Below are 6076 nucleotides of genomic sequence, written 5' to 3' on the forward strand. Positions count from 1 at the left end.
ATAAAAAAAATGTTTATAGATAAAGTATATACAAGTTTTTCTCATTGGTACAAAGGCAACATTTTGCGGAGTAAATTTAAAAAAAAAACATAAACAATAAAAAATGACTTTTTATCACTAAAAATACTTTTTATATTGGTAACTAAGGTAATGTGAAAAATACTTAAGTTCAAAAAGTGTGTCATGCAAGCTTACTGACAAAAGCATGACTTCATTCAAGCTTGAATTTCTGCTTTTTCCATACTAGTATTAATCCAACAATTCATTGTACAGTACACAGTACGGTAATATATGAAAAAACGCAATGAAAAAAAATATTCAATGTGGGACACTTGGACTAAGATAACCGCATGCATTTTTAAGTAAGCCTACCTCCATGGTGTAGCTTCCATACAAACAGAAGTAATATGTTATATTTTCTGCTATTTGTACATTGAAGTAAATGTGGAGCTACGCCGAAATAAACTTGATTGAATGAAAATACTTTTCGTAGTCAACTACCGTACTTAGCATACTGATGAGTGAGCTAGACTGCTGCAGCGAAAATACACATTTGTGACTAAACCAAAATAAGCATCCAATGAGCTAATATCCAACGTAAACTACTTTTTATAGGTTCACTTAAAATTACTTTGCACGAAACAGCATGAAATGGAACCCAAAAAATGCAACATTAAAATACTTCTCGTCACTCCTTATATATCGTTGCTATGCAAAACTTACCACTTTATGATGGCACAATAAATTATTAGCTTATTTACAGCTGATCAATCATGCGCAAAGCAAATATTTTGTCGATGTTTATTTGTAAACAAAACTGATTTGGTCAGATATATCTTTGGTGAGGCAAAAAAACTTCCATATACTCTCACTCAACTTAAATTAGACAAAATTTTGAAAAATTTTTAATAGTTTTTATCACTCACATCTAACATTTAAAAAAAGTAGCTACTGTTCACAAAAGTATGCAGGTTTTTATTGAATTTTGGCGGTAGTTCAGCATAAAATGATTTATTCAATGATTGAAGAAGTGAAAGTTGACATCATTTAACATTTTAAAAATGCATATCGTATTTTTTTTCAAGAAAAGTCATAAAACCCCAACAAAACAGATATAAGCATCCTAAAATCAAAGGCTTTGGCAAATCAAAGGAAAAATCAAAGGCAAAAGCAAAAAAATGTTTTTTTCGAAGCATTAGTCTAAAATAAAATTATTGAATTGATAATACTCTTAATTATTTTCATGCGTATGTGATTGATGTGAACAAGTTTTGGTATTCAAAAAAGCCGCTGTTTTTCCGAAGAACATTTATCCAGAAGGTGGCGCAACTATCCGATAAATCGTTTTAGCGCCTGGATTTGGAAACTGCATTAGTTTTCAAAAATTGTGATGCGAAGTCTAGGATTCAAGTTTTCAACTCAAGAAGCTTTGTGACTGAGTCTATGAATAAACGTTACTTTCATCAAGATTAAAATCCGTGAATGTTTGATTGGCTTCAAAAGGACCTACATTACCTAGTTTTAAAACTTGCAGTAAAAGCTCAAATTTCATTTATTAGCTTAGGCTATAAAAATGCATAGCCTACTGAAATGGCAAAACTTTTTGGCAAAAAATTTGGCAAACTTTGCTTTAACGCGTTTCCGTTGGCGTGCTTCAGGAAAAGATTCTTTAGATTCCTGGTATAGTGTAGCCAGTTTGAATAATATTGCTCAATAGACTTGATAAGCTCAGTAGGTTAGCGCTTAACTTAGTGAGTGAAAAAGCATAAAGATCAAGCGGCGTTGGTTCGGCTTTCGGAGTGCGAGCTTGAGCAATGCACATTAATAAGGACTGCTCTTCATACAGCAGCATCTAGTGGATGGAATAATTTTCTCCCAACAACACTTTAACAATCTAAAACTTCACTCTGTCAATATCGGTGACCGGGCCTGCGTCAGTGATTCAAAGCCTCTACAAGTACGGTATGCGAAACTGCCAGGATTAAGCTCTCAAAGAAACTTTTCCGGTTCGAGAATAAATATTCAATCGATCTTCGATTCTACATTCTTGCAATGTTACATATGTTTCTTCGGTGCAGCAAAAAAATAACTTGTAAAATTACATAATTCACCAGCAGCATACAGCTGAAAGAGTATTTGCACTTACTGATGTTTGTATTCAGCAGTTTACATTAACAAAAGCACTAAGTCCATGTTTAGTCATGTTTTAGTAATGCATTGATCTTATGGATAAAGCTTAGATCTAGCCTGCTGGTTTACAACAAAAAAGATCGTCCCGACGGCTCAATTGGTTAGCACGTCACTTCCGATTGGCCCCAATGTCTCATTTGGTTAGCGCGTCACTTCTGAAACAAAGAAACTTCAAGATCAAGCGGCGCTGGTTCGTCTCTCAGGGCATGCGCTTGAGCAACGCATGTTAAGGACTGCTCTCCATTCAGCGGCATCTAATGGATAGAATAATTCCCCAGCAACAAGACTTCAACAATCGGAAACTTCACTCTGTCAAGCTCGGTGACCGAGCCTGCGTCAGTGATTCAAAGCCTCTAGTCTACAAGTATTCGAAACTGCCAGGATTAAGCTCTGCAAGAAGCTTTCCCAGTCCGAAGATAAAGATTCAATCAATCAAAGATAGGTATTGATAACACACCAATAAGGTTTCATACATCCCAATTCTCATGGTTTAGTGTCCACTGTCCAAGTGGTGCAAACCTAATTCATAGATTCTCAAAATTGAACAGTGAATGCATTAATTCAGTAGCGTGCTTCAGTTTTGCTAGGGCTTATCAAGTATTGATAGACAATTTCAAAAATTGTTAATAATTGTCATGTTTTAACATCCATCATCAAGCTTTATTTTACCCTGTTAATGATGCCAGACATTGTTAGCTGCGTAATCACTGTTATTGCAAGATTTTATGATTATCTTCAGTATAATAAGGTCTGATAATAATCAATGAAACTTAATAATCACTGAGAATGCTTGTGAAATTATGACAGATCTTGACAATGTACAATGCATAACAGTGGGTAGCAATTACTGTTTAGAAGTGTTATACCATATTATGAATACAATCATTATTGTTGAGATTGAGATTAAATTTTTCTGTTTTGTTGGACTTTTGTAGCTATCACTGAAGAAAGTTGAGTATTTCAACAAAATTACTTTATGCATAATATAAAACTGTATAACTATAATAAATGTGCAATTCTGTTCTCTGTTTATGGTTTTTGTTAGTATGATGTTTCTATGGTCATATATATAATTGGTTATTTATATGTAATATTATTTTTCCACTGTATGTATATACTTATTATGTAATTTATCATGTAAGGTGAAAAAGCACTAGGCCTACTTTGCTTGTAACGTCATTATTATTGTAGTGTATTGCTTTGTTTTAGTGAAGATACGTTAAATTTTTTTAATCAATGGTTTGAGTGGAAATCCAAGATGTGTTTTCATACTTTATGAATAGTCATTCGTTAATTGTCTTCAAAATATTAAGACTGTTTGCTCCTGAATACTCCAAAACTTTGACTCCTGTACACCTCTGTTATCAGTACAAAGTATTTTCAGTGAAATCAGTGCTTTCAGTTCTGTGTATATATATAAATTACCGTACCTCAAAACATAATATTTCTCGCAAATCTCATATTTTTGGCATGGCAGACACAGAAACAGAAAAACAAAGTACATACATACAAAGCAAGATCTTAAGGTGTGAAAAAAAGGAAATTTTTTTTGGCTTAGTGGAAGAACTGGCACTGAGCCATAAAGACAAATCCAATACCTCATATCAGATTGTAGATGATTTGTGCCTTTGGAGCCTAATAACGTTTCATCATTTTATAGCTTATTGGCTATTTATGTAGTGACTTATGTGTAGCAAGGAATAACCTGTCATGATAGGATTAGGAAGCAATGGTTGGTTAACGGTTAGGAAGTGTTATTTGCCAGGAAATTTCTGTTTGTTACACTCTTGTAGTACCATTTTAAAGTGCTGCTCCAGATGCTCTTTTTTTACCAGAGCCACTGGTGCACTGCAGATCTAAAAATTATATCATACGGTACTTTAAGAGACACTCAACACACAATAATCTTCCTCAGCTGTTAATGATAAAAAGAGTAGGACTGACTCATTTTTTTTCTCAGCCATGTTCATATGTAAAAGATTTATTTAAAGGGGTACTAAAGGAAAAACCTGACTTGGCGATTTTCCACGTTCTTTGTGTTTAACTTGCTAAAATACAACGATTTTCGATAAAATTTTGCCCCATTGCGGTCTGATCAGCATTCCGCGCGTACTTTTGTCAGAGCTTTCAAAACCAGAATGGGTCTGAGCAGCAAAGCGTGCGACTGTACAGTCTACGCCGGCGATTTAACTGTAGGCTATGTATGTATGTACATCAAAACATCAGATTTCAACGTCAAAACATCAGACAGTTTGCTCAAAACCTCAGATCTGATGTTAAAACATCAGATGTTGTAACGTGGCTTTTGTTATTGCTGTTTTTTGTGACATATTCTCGAGCTGTGTTTGCACTTTTTGGTCATTTTGAAAAAAAATGAAACATTGGACTTTAGGCCTTGCCAGTGCCATTGAAAACAAATTTTTTTCGGTAATTTTTTTTGAAATGTATTCTTGAATGTTCAGTTTACGCATTTTAATGCTTAATTCCCGTTTGAAATTTTCATTTAGTAGGCCTTTAAAGATTGTTATTTGCTGTAATTGCCAGAAAACAGTTATAAAAATGCAGCTTATCAGTTAGCACTGTATCACCTTCAAAAGTTGAATATTTTTCTAAGCTTCTTCCAAACTCTCTAGGTCATTTACTAATCTTATTGCAAAAGGCATTATCAAGTAAGCAGACAAATTATGCCACTGCAGGAAAGTGAATTGAAAGGAGAAACGGCATGTGATGTGATATGTTGCAAACTTTGGGGAAAAAACGTTAGTTAAACGTTAGAAAAAACGTTAGTTAGGTTGTAGTAGAAATATTATTTTGGATGAATAACATGAGAGAGAGAAATAACTTCATTTGCCAACCTGATTCTATAATTGCACGCCTAGTATGGTACACAATAAATTTACATCACAATACATATAATTCATAAACATTAAACATAGAGGAAGGCGTAAGTCGCTCAGTGTTAAATATTTCAGTCTGATTAGCCAGGAGAAGCGAAAGACCATTTGATCATCTAGTTAGCTGTTCCCAACTGGTTATATTAAAAAAAAAAACAGAAATAGATTAAAGAAGCACTCAAAATGACTAATGACAACAAAATAATTACGATGTATCAGTGACATCTTTAGAAGCGTAAAGCTTTGTAGAGGTAGGCTAAGTTGTTTTTTATGTAGGGGATTGATTTGTCATCGTTTGTAGGTAGTTTTAATTTATCACTGAAACTTTTGATGTTGGAAAGTTTGCGTATTTCGTGTAGAATTTCATTCCATACTGTTGGACCTTGAACTTTTAGGCTTGAGCTTGGTTTCTTTGCTTCAACTCTTGGCAAACAATAATTGTTCTGTTGAGAGAATCTTGTATTGAGTAATTGTGTTCATGAGTATTGAGTAATGACACAAAGAGAAGCGGAGGAGTCACTGCAGACAACTGGTTGACCCTGATGTTTCCGATGAATAAAGACCAGGCTTCTTTGAATCAAAATGGAGAGAGAGTTATGATAGAAATATTAATCAGAGAATAGTTGCTCTCATTGTACATTGAGATTTAGTACTTATCATAGTATTAGTAATTCATCTTGAATGTCTGTTTTGCACTTAGAAGAAAAAGCAACAAAACTTTTCTGGTATTTTAAGCCAGGCTTTAAAAGTTATGGATCTTTGAATGCATTTCTGTACAAGTTTATGCAGTTTCATGTGTAACCTAAGAGGCTTGGAAATTGATGCCATTATTCAATTTACTTGTTACTTAGAGAGTAGACATTTGTACATCAAAAATAAATTTTCTTGTAAATAAAACAGCATGCCATTAATACAGCAATAAACTAGATCAGTTCTAGACTAAGTTCCCTTTCACACATACTTGAATAACCTATATTTTCATTTTTTTTAAC

The sequence above is a fragment of the Aplidium turbinatum genome, chromosome 9, assembly GCF_918807975.1.
Source record: "Aplidium turbinatum chromosome 9, kaAplTurb1.1, whole genome shotgun sequence".
NCBI classification, from domain to species: Eukaryota; Metazoa; Chordata; class Ascidiacea; order Aplousobranchia; family Polyclinidae; genus Aplidium; species Aplidium turbinatum.